Source organism: Colobus angolensis, unplaced genomic scaffold (genome assembly GCF_000951035.1).
Source record: "Colobus angolensis palliatus isolate OR3802 unplaced genomic scaffold, Cang.pa_1.0 Scaffold289, whole genome shotgun sequence".
In the NCBI taxonomy this organism is placed as follows: Eukaryota; Metazoa; Chordata; class Mammalia; order Primates; family Cercopithecidae; genus Colobus; species Colobus angolensis.
Window position 1 is genome coordinate 1137521 of NW_012116143.1, and position 11872 is coordinate 1149392.

Below are 11872 nucleotides of genomic sequence, written 5' to 3' on the forward strand. Positions count from 1 at the left end.
ACCCATAAATGTATTAATGTTTTATACATAAATGTATTGTGTAATCATGTCTTAAATGTATTAAGGTATGATGGAATCCCAGTTGATTTCCATTTAGTGTTTTTAGATGACTGAGTCCCTTTGGGATAAATGCTCAGTCTTTTGGATTTCCTCCCCTCCTCCTTGCTTCTCTCCAAATGACTTCTGGAAACAGAGCTTCTATGATCTCATAAGGAGAGGGGTGCAGATGAGAACTAGGGTGCTCTGGACCCTTAGCCAATGCTCCTGCAGAATAGCTACCTGGACTGCCCCTGGACAGTCCACTGAGGAGAACCTGGCCCATCCAGCCATGTGGGCTTCATGACGACATTCACTTTCAAAGTCTGCAGGGCTGGCACTGAACCCAGTTATGAAGTTCCTGCACAATGATGCCTCTTCCCTCAGACTCCAGGCCTGGGCTGACCCATCGAGCCCTCAGCACTTTAGAATCCACTGCATGTCACCCTGAGTCTTGGGGAACCAGGATCACCACCTTAGGCTCAAGTATCCAGCCACTACCTTCACTAATAATACACATTCATTCCTGAGCTCTGCTCATTGAGACTTGGAGCCAATGATGCGCTGCAGCTTGCTCATGAAAATGATTGGTAACTTATGACTTTTGTGAGTCAGTTGCTAAATGCAATATCATTAAAACTTAAGTTCTATAAACTTACAAATAAATTAATTACAATGAAAACAAAGCCAATAAATACTCAAAACTATTTTACCATGTTTTACTGTTATCTATGTTCTCGAGGTTATTTACAATTATTGTATCTGCATGGAGAAAACACTACATAATGACGAGCTATTGCACATATCTTCCCAACTCTGTGTTTAGTGAATTCACATCCGTAGCTTGAAATCAGCCATAGTGGAAGAATTTACACCATGGGAATTGGAAAATGCTACAAAATCGGATCTGTTTTTCTCTCTCAGAGAGCTGGCTGTAAACATTTACCAGTACATCACTGCTTATATCCTTTCCAACTACATATACCATTACCCGCAATATACAATGTTTTCAGGATTTCTCACTCCTACCATACCTCCACCCACAGAGGAGGGGAAGCATGGACAAGGATTTTTTCCCCTCTGTTCTACTCTATTTCTCTTCCCCTGCCCACTATCCATCAGGACCAGCAGGGCCTGGGTATCCACTCTTCGTTCCTTCTGACAAGGACTCCTTCTACATATTATCTTGCATATGTCCTTCTGGGGACAATAGCCTCATAACTGGTGAAAGAATTGCCCTTTTTTTTTTTTCTTTTCCATGGAAGAGACTACAAATAGTATCCAAGAGGAGTCACAGGACAATCTAGAAGTAGGGATTACCAGGATCAAAAATAATTGGATTAATATTCCAAAATACAACCTTATTACATGGGTCTTAAAATTAAAAGGTTATTCAATAACAAGTATTGGGGAGGATGTGAAAAATTAGAACCGTTATGTACTGATGGGAATATAAAAGGGTATAAACTCTATGAAAAACAGTATGGCAGTTCCATGGCCGGGCACGGGGGCTCACACCAGTATTCCCAGCACTTTGGGAGGCTGGGGCGGGCGGATCACTTGAGGTCAGGAGTTTGAGACCAGCCTTCCCATCATGGTCAAACCCCATCTCTACTAAAAATATAAAAATTAGCCAGACGTGGTGGTACACACCTGTAATCCCAGCTACTTGGGAGGCTGAGGTGGGAGGATTGCTTGAACTTGGGAGTTTGAGGCTGCAGGGAGCTGAGATTGTGCCACTGCACTCCAGCCTGGGCAACAGAGTGAGACTCTGTCTCAAAACAAAACAAAAACAAACAAAAAAGAAACAGTGTGGCAGTTCCTCAAAAAATTCAACGTATAATTACCATATAATCCAGCAATTCCATGTCTGTGTATATATCTAAAAGAATTGAAAGCAACATTTCTAAGAATATTTGTACACCCACATTCATAACAACATTATTCACAATAGCTAAAACATGAAAACAACTCAATTGTCCACCAATGAGTGAATGGATAAGTAAAATGTGACCTATACATACAATGGAATATTCAGCTTAAAAAGGAAGGACATTCTGACATATGCTATAACATGGATGAACTTTGAAAACATTATGCTGAGTGAAATAAGCCAATCAGTCAAGCTCGGTGACTCACACCTATAATCCCAGCACTTTGGAAGGCTGAGGCAGGTAGATTGCTTGAACCCAGGAGTTCGAGATCAGCCTGAAAAATATGAGGAAACCCAGTCTCTACAAAAAAATACAAAATTTAGCTAGGCATGGTGGTAATCCCAGTTACTCAGGAGGCTGAGGTGGGTAGAACCCTTGACCAGCCTAGGCAACATGATAACCCCATCCATACAAAAAAATATGAAAATTAGCCAGGTGTGATGGCAGATGCCTGTAGTCCCAGCTATTCAGGAGGCTGAGGTGGGAGGATCGTTTGAGCTTTGGTGCTCAAGGCTGCAGTAAGCCATGATTTTGCCACTGCACTCCAGCCTGGGCAACAGAGCAAGACACTGTCTCAAAAAAAAAAAATTAAATACTTTCACAAACTATGCATCCAGCAAAGGCCTAACATCCAGGTTCTGGAGTTTTCTCAAAGAACTTAAAACAGGCCAGGCACAGTGGCTTACTGCTGTAATCCCAGCTCTTTAGGAGGCTGAGGCAGGTGGATCACTTGAGGTCAGGAGTTCGAGAACAGCCTGGCCAACATGGTGAAACCCCATCTCTAAAAATACAAAAATTAGCCAGATGTGGTTGTACACATCTGTAATCCCAGCTACTTGAGAGGCTGAGGCAGGAGAGTCACTTGAGCCTAGGAAATGGAGGTTGCAGCGAGCCAAGATCACACCACTACACTCCAGCCTGAGCAACAGAGCGAGACTCTATCTCAAAAACAAAACAAAACAAAACAAAAAAAAACAGAGCTACCATTCGACCCAGCAATCCCATTACTGGTTATATACCCAAAAGAAAATAATGGTTCTACTTTCTGCCAAAAAGACACATGAACTTATACGTTCATCACTGCACCATTCACAATAGCACAGACATGGAATCAACCCAGGTGCCCATCAATGGTAGATTGTATAAAGAAAATGTGGTACAGATATACCATGGAATACTATGCAGCCATAAAAAAGAATGAAATCATGTCCTTTGCAGCAACATGGATGCAGCTGGAGGCCATAATCTTAAACAAATTAACGTAGGAACAGAAAACCAAATACCACATGTTCTCACTTATAAGTGGGAGCTAAACACTGAGCATTCACGGATATAAATATGGGAACAACAGTCACTGTGGACTACTTGGGGGTGGGAAAGAACTACGTATAGGGTGCTATGCTCACTACCTGGGTGATGGAACCCATACTCCAAACCACAGCATCACGCAATATCCCCAGGTAACAAAGCTGCCCATGGACCCCTGTATCTAAAATAAAAGTTGAAATTTTAAAAAATAAGAAATACTCCATTAAAAATTCAGGACATCTTCATAAGCCAAACAGTTCTTCCACATTTTATTTCCAGCTATCAACAGTTCGCTGACTGGCAAAGAGAGCCCTTTCTGTGCCAAATTCTCTTCCACTTCTTTCCCCACCTGAGTTGAGGATAGGCCCTTCCATTCTCTCATCAATCTCAATCAAATCCAGGGCAGAAAAAATACCCAGCTCTGAGGCTCAGAGAGAGAGAAACCCACGTGCTCCCATTTCTACAACCTAAAAATTCAAACTTTCCGAGCTTTTATTATATATATGTGTTAGCCTGATGCTTACCCATCAGAGCCATGCAGAGTGGTTTTAGGAAGGAATGAGCCCTTTGTAGGTCAATTAACTCGATGAGATAAGCGCTGCAGCAGGCTTTCCTTCAGAGAGGGGAAATAGGAATGATTTGTAACTCTAAATTAACTTCAAACAGAGCAAGAGGAATGCAATTTGGAACATAATCCAAAGAGGAAATAGTCCATCCCAATTCAATTCTGGTGGCTGGAAGACTGATTTAATTTCCTTCCTAGTGGAGACACCCCTCACAGGGTGGGATGGGGAGGAGTGAGGGGTTTCCTGGTCACAGGATTTCCCTGTTTCATGAAGTTCTATTTTCCAAAGCAGCCCCTTTCATGTACTGGGATTAAGTTTAAGATGTAGATGCAATGTCCTTGGCTTCCTCACTTGCCATGTCAATCTTGTAAGAGAAGGTGGAGATTGGATTAACCAACGTTGGTGGAAAGGGCAGGGAAGGAGATGTCTTCCAAGGATGCTTCCATAGCAAGCTGTGAGCCTTGAGGAGAAGCAGAAGAAAGCACCTCTGCTCTATCTGCTCTCTGATGCCAGAAATTCCTCCATTGGAAACAAAGTCTGGCGTTCCTCAATAAGGAGATTGTTAAGTGCCTTCACAGTTAACTCCCCCTGGAAGAAGGAACACAGCGTCTTAATTCACCCACGTTGAGATATGAACGACTGACATCATCAGTTCCTTCTGAGAAAGCAGGTTTTCACAAGCCATGAGAAAAAAAATATTCTGAGGTCCCTGGGTGCCTGAGACGGAGTTAAGGGGACTCTGGTACAGAAGGGAGAGGCCAGGGTCCCAAAGACACACTTCACAACTTTTCCTCAAGATAGCTCTAAATACAAGCGCTGGAAGACACCATAAACGTGCCCTGAAGTGAAGCCCCCAAGGACCACTCTGAGGGGAGAGATGGCGGCCGGGAGCAAAGAGGCTCGGACTTAGAAAGAGAGACCCAGATCGCCATTGCTATCTATGTAAATGCAGGCAAGACAGAAGGGTAGCGAACGTGCTCTCCTGCTTCCTGCTGCAAGCTGGCACCTAGTGCAGAGCCTGGGACACAAGAGGCACTGAATAAATATTTCCTGAAGGAATGAATACATGGAAGTTAAGTTTTCCTGCCGGGTGCAGTGGCTCACGCCTGTAATCCCAGCACTTTGGGAGGCCGAGGCAGGCGGATCACCTGAGTGAGTTCGAGACCAGCCTGGCCAACATAGTGAAACCTCGTTTCTACTAAAAATACAAAAACTAGCCAGGCGTGGTGGTGGACGCCTACAATGCCAGCTACTCAGGAGGCTAAGCCAAAAAAATCGCTTTAACCAGGGAGGCGGATGTTGCAGTCAGCTGGGATAGCACCATTGCACTCCAGCCTGGGGTAACAAGAGCAAAACTCTGTCTAAAAAAAAAAAAGTTAAGTTTTCCCTCAGCATCCAGATACCCTCAGTATCCTCCCGCCAAAGCAGAGAACAATTTCAATCACTCTGTTTAAATATTCAACAGTTCTATCTGAAAGATTTCAGATCTTTCGACTCACTTTTAGAAAATGATCCTAAGAAAATAAATCACCAGATTTATTTATCTATAACTACAGGGGAAAAAATACCAAAAAAAATTGAAATCGACTTAATGCCCCAAACTAGAAATTGTTTAAATTAATTATGGTGTATCTATAAAACTCAATACTGTATAGCCATCTAAAAACAAATTTTCAAAGAACGTTTAATGATACGACGAATGGTAATTATGTTAAATTTTAAAAGTAGGATGCAAAGTGTATATTTAGTATATATTTAGTTTTGAATAAGTATGTGTATTTTATATAGCATAGAAAAATATTTGGAAAAAGATTAAAGTGTTAACGATTGTTACCTCTAAAAATTCTGATTTGGGGTGGTTATGCATTTTCTTTTTTACACTTTTTTATTTTCTCTAGGTGTTCTTCAAAGCATATTTTACTTTTCTAATCAGAAATAAAAATAATCTTTATTTCTTATGACAGAAGGGCCTTTTCAAATATTTGTCGTGTTCTCACTGACAAACCAAGAAGGCCTCCTGGCACCTCTTTCCAAACAATGACACAGATAATAGAAACTATCCTCTCAAGGCCACACCATACACAGGCCACTCTCTCTACGTGGCACATATAGGTTTACGATGCTTATATTCTGTCAGCAGAAGGAATTCACACTCCGAGTTCATTGGCTTGGATGCTTGCCCTACATACATATTGGTTTGGTTTGGTTTTTTTTTCAGGATGTAAGTATGATTTAATCATTTCACACATATAAATTCTCAGGAAGAAAAGTGTATTGGGGGTTCTGGAAAGGTGGTCGGTCACCTTAATGATAGCATAGAATACCATATCTATAGGGCAGCCTTGAACTTAGATGTCCTTGATCTCTGAAGAATGTCATAACACTGCCTTATTCGTAATATAGTGCTACAACATAAACCCCAAACATATTGTTAAGGACTAAATACCAGTGTGAATTTGTTCCAGATGTCAAAGTTTTCCAGAAAATTACAATTTTAAAGGACAAATGCATATATTCGTGTATTTCATTGTAAATATTCAGCTTAATTGTTCCACCAAGTTTGGGGATACCGCTTGCCATAATGGCCAATAATTACTTGTTAAATTAGATTGAACAGAATTTTATCCACATCTACCAAAAATGTAATTATTTATAAAATGTGTGTATGGTTCATTTGTAAATGAAATATATCCTTTGCTAAGGTCATTTCTCCACTTAAAATCTTCAGTAGCTCCCTGCTGCCAACAGAGCAAATCTCCTCACAGCCCGCATGGCACCCAGCTCTCCAGGCTTGTGTCTGCCCCTCCCCCAGGCATCCTATATCCTGACCTCAACCAACAACTCAGTGTTTCCTGAGCACACTCTCTTTTCTTGTGTCTTCTTGAATGTCCTTGGCCCACTTGTTGGTTCAGCATACTCCTATTTATCCTTCAAGTTCTTCTCAAAAGTATCTCCTCTCTTTGACTTTCTGGAATTTGCCCTCTGTCTCCCTTCTTCCACCACAAGTTCCCATAGCATTCATTTTTTCATGTACGTAGCATTTACATGTTGAATACAGTTATTGGTTTATATGTCTCTCTGTCTCTTCCCCTGTGGATCAGAAGCTTCCAAAAAGATACAAAAAAGAAAATATTAATTCTTTTAATTTCCTAAAATGTTTTTAATCTCAGGATTAAGAAAAATTAAGCCTCATATTTAATATGTAAGGCCTAATTTGTATCGTATTGTATTGTATCATGGAGTTTACTATGGATTTAGATGGAGTCACATATTCATCAGAGCATCCTTCTGTGGTCTGATGACCGTGTGTGTCGTCAGGTGCTCCCGAGGATAGAGGATCCTCATCAATGAGGAGGGATGGGCAATGCCACCCTCACTCTTCATTTGAGGTATGATAGTTGGTAGATTATAAATGCCCATTTAAGTAGCTATTTACATTGCATTATCTGTTTCTTCTAAACTAACCCCATAAAAATGAACTAGTCATTTTAAAAGATTCCTGCAAAGATAACACAAAATAGCCATTGCAGTGAAAACAGTGAAGCCAAAAGTACGAAAGTTTGCCATGTAACAAGAATTTAAAAACAAAATAAGGCCAGGCATAGTGACTCACACCTGTAATCCCAGCACATTGGTGGACGAGGCAGGTGAATCACCTGAGGTCAAGAGTTCAAGACCAGCCTGGCCAACATGGTTTTACTAAACATAAAAAATTATCCAGGTGTGGTGCAGGGTGCCTGTAATCTTAGCTACTCGGGAGGCTGAGGCAGGAGAATCGCTTGAACCCAGGAGGCAGAGCTTGCAGTGAGCTTGAACCCAGGATGCAGAGCTTGCAGTACCATTGCACTTCAGCCTGGGTGATAGAGTGAGACTCCGTCTCCAAAAAATAAATAAATAAATAAATATAAGCACCGTTAACTGTGATTTTATGAGAAATAATCTGTGAACTCATGAGAAAGCAATTGCTTTTCAAAGGAAATGAGTTCTATGGAGAGACCATTTTGAGCAAAGATATTTGGACAGGTATATTATCTTATTAATGAAAATATTAGGTATCATCCATAAAAATAGTCCTATCATATATACAGAAAACTTAGAATTTTTAAACCTGGTTAAGTAATCTTACAAATCAAGAGTCTCCATGGGCTTTCAAGCCATTTAGAAATGCAAAAATGCAGCCGGGCACAGTGGCTCACACCTGTAATCCTAGCACTTTGGGAGGTCGAGGCAGGGAGATCATCTGAGGTCCGGAATTTCAGACCAGCCTGGCCAACATGGTGAAACCCCGTCTCTACTAAAAATACAAAAAGTAGCTGGGTGTGGTTGTGCGTGCCTGTAATCCCAGCTACCTGGGAAGCTGAGGCAGGAGAATTGCTGGAACCTGGGAGGTGGAGGCTGCAGTGAGCCAAGATTGCGCTGTTGCACTCCAGCCTGGGTGACAGAGCGAGACTCCATCTCAAAAAAAAAAAAAGAAAAAGAAAAAGAAATACAAAAATGCAACATATTCTGATTAGCTTGCAAGAACAACTGAAAGGCATCAAGGAAAATGGAGAAACTACTGCCAAATTTTAATGTAAATCTGCAAAATTTTTTATATAAATCTTTGCATTATACCCTTTGACACAGGGTATAATGATATGATTATGTATTTCTGCTGTATGGTTCTATGTATCCATACGAGATGTTTTTTTCAGCTAAAGCAGCCACTGAAACCAAGTAATAAAATTAACTGAACTAAGAATCAAATATTAAATAATGAAGTAGGTTCAAATATTGATTTCACTAAAATGTTATGACTAACAAAAAAGGGAAAAAGTTTGTATCATTAATAAATAATATGAAATGAAATTTAAATGTTATTTCATTTTTTCCTATTCTTTAACTTTTTGTGTACATTTTATGCTGTACATGATACATTACTACAGTTGCACATCTGTATAAACAATTAAATAAACATATGTATGTACATTTATTGTCAGAGGAGATAGTTAATAAAAGTTTGCAGAGTGAGAATCTTATAAGATCTGATAGTATAGATATAAAAAATGGCATGAGTCCTATACAGAGAATGTGAAGAAAGATATAGAAAGGGGGGAGAGGGGAGAGAAAAAGAAGCTGTTGGGAGGCCATGCTCTATTTATTTTATAATAATCAAAGGGAGAGAAATCCTCTCTAAAAATTTTGGTGGCCTAATATTTAAGCTACACCACTGGTTAAAAGACAAAAATGTGGAATTATCTATCCATATAAGAAAGTATATTAGAGAAGAATTTTATCTTGAAGTTTAGTAGCATTTTCTAGCAAACTCTCAAGATCTGATCACTAAAAACTAAATTCATTTGACAGAACAAAGGCACATTCTAGTATCTTCCCTAAGAACACACTAATTTGAATTCACGTATATGATGAATTCTATTAAGTTTCTAAAAAATGCCCAACTGGTTTTTGGAAAAAAAAAAAAAAACATAGATGGAAATTAGAGGCATTGTTATCACTTATATAGCAATTTAGTGCTTTGAAAATGAGATGGAAACATGTTTTGTTTTCTTCTCACACATCCTGTGGAACTTTTGTTTCCACTTAACAGGTTAGAAGGCAGATGCATGTGAAGCTAATCCACTTACTGTTGTACCCATATCTTCAGTTGCCCACAAAATATTTTACCTCAATTCTTCAGCAAAACTTGAATCTTAAAAACTGCTCTTTTTAGGTGCTGGAATTCATTTAATGACCTAATGAGATGAGGAGAGCAAACCTGGTGGCAACCAAATGAACTATGGATGGGGCAAAGGGACAGGAGACAATTTGAGAACAAATAAAAAGAAAAACAACTTTCACCATGGGGGGTGAGCATATGGAACTTGTTAACTTCAAGTGACAGTGCTAGCTGAAACATTCTGGGGTTCAAGGAGGGTTCAGAGGCATTCATGGAGAACAACGCTCTAACAGGCTACGAAATGAAAGTTGGATTTGTTCCGGAGACAATGCCTGGCTTTGGAGGTGTCCCTCCAGGAGGACACTTACCCAATCCTTCTCCCCATCAGGAGCACAGCAGTTACCCCGGCCTGACACAGTGCGAGATTCTTTTATCCTTATCATGACATCAGAAATAAATTCCAAATCCTAATACACAGAAGGAGTCTTTGATGGCCTCCCAGCCACAGCTTGGCCCAGCACCCTTCCTTGGAGGGAAAGTGCAGGACTGAGAAATCAGAATCCTGGCTCTCTTTCTTTCCCATCCTGAAGCCAATTTTTTTTTTTTTTTTTTTTTATTAAACAAAACCAAGGCTCTGTTTTCCCTCTAGGGGTCTTCCAGGATCAAAAGTGGCTTAAAAAGACCTCTTGATCTAGTGTGTGCTCTTGTTTTATTTTCAAGTTTTAAGCCAAAACTGGTTAACTTCAAAAGGGCTATGTGCAAAAATCCTAATATCGTTTTCCTAAAGAGGTTTTGTTGAATGATTGATATTTTGAGGGTTTTCCAGCCCAATGATTTCTTTGCTGAAAACAGAGCATACCCACTCATTTTGGCATTTTGTTTGCCAACCAAATCAACAGCCTGAACACTGTCTATTCCCTCACCTTCACAACACTGGGACTTGCTAACAAGTGCTGCCCCCAGTGAACCAATTTCCCTAGCTACATACAGTGATGGGCTCAGGGGCAGGCACATGACTTTTCTAAGCCAATCAGATGCTACCTTCTGGTATTTTAATCTTAAACCAAGTGACAAAAAGACTGAACACAGCTGGAGTTCCTTCATCCTAGCAACAGAACCCTTGCAAAACTGTCTAGTTTTTGCTTGCCCTTCTCTGAGTTTGGTTTTTCTGAAAAACTGTATTTTCTTCCTCCAAAACCCTGTTTTCCAAACTCCCCCTCTCCCCCCGAAAAAAAATCCCTCCTTTGTTTCGTCTATCCAGAGTCTGTTTCTCTTGCTCATAATCAAAGATCCTTATGTGAATATTTTTAATAAAGGCCAGGTAGGTTTCTGAAGGGCCTTGCATGCCAAGCTAAGGCAGTTGCATTTCATGCAGTGGGCAAAGGGGGAACTCAAAGGATGACAAGCCAGGGAAGCACCTGTTGAGATCTTGGTGTTGACAAAGGGGAAGCTAGACACGAAGGAGGAAAGGCAAGAGGCATCTAGGAAGGAGATGGTGCGGTCTTGAGGAGATACAGAGACAGCAAGAATGGAGAGGGGAGAAGCTCCAGAGTGGACAATCACAGTAGCATTAACGGGAAAGGAGGTAGTTCAGAACCAGGATCTGGCTTGGATTCCAGAGAGCAAGCAGAGGAAGAGAAGCAGAGGCATCCCTGAACCCGAGCAGTAGTATTGTAGGACCTTTTGTGTGCTACCCAAAGCATGACCAGTTCCAACAGGGAAGGTAGAATTGAGAATTGGTTTGAATCAATGTCCTAAGCAAGCCCAGTACTCATTTGTGAAGTGTTTACTGGCAGACACTCAGAGAATAGCCCCCACTCTGCCCCATGAGGTCTGAGCAGCTTCCAGATTTTGAGGCTCCCTATTCCTTGATCTGTTCCTGCCATATTCAGGCTTAACTGTGCATGTGCTCTGAGAGCCATTGTCTGGCCTGCCCTCTGTCTACATTTCCGAGGCTCCCTGGACTTCTAACTGGGTAGGTCAACCAAAGAGAGGCATTGGCAGATGACTGGAGGGCAGGAGAAGAGGAGAAACCATGGTATTTTTCCCTCTTTTGCTCTGCTTTGGTTAGTGTATTTAGCAGGGGCTGAGTCACCTCCCTGGTCCCAGATCCTACAAGGCCTCTTCCCTCTGTGGCCTTAGCCCTCAAGAGGCAGTCCCACCATGGTCTCAGATCCCCCTAGGTGGCCCTAGCCTCTGGGTTCTATTCACAGCCTCCTCCTATTGCCTCTTCATCCCCTGTTAGTGGCTTCCAGCTGTTGCCAAACTCTGAGTTACCTCACCATCTTGCTTGACTTCTCGACTGTTCCATTATCTACAACCTATTCCCTGTATTAAATTCCCTCTGTTTGAAATCCTAAGGTGGTTGCTTT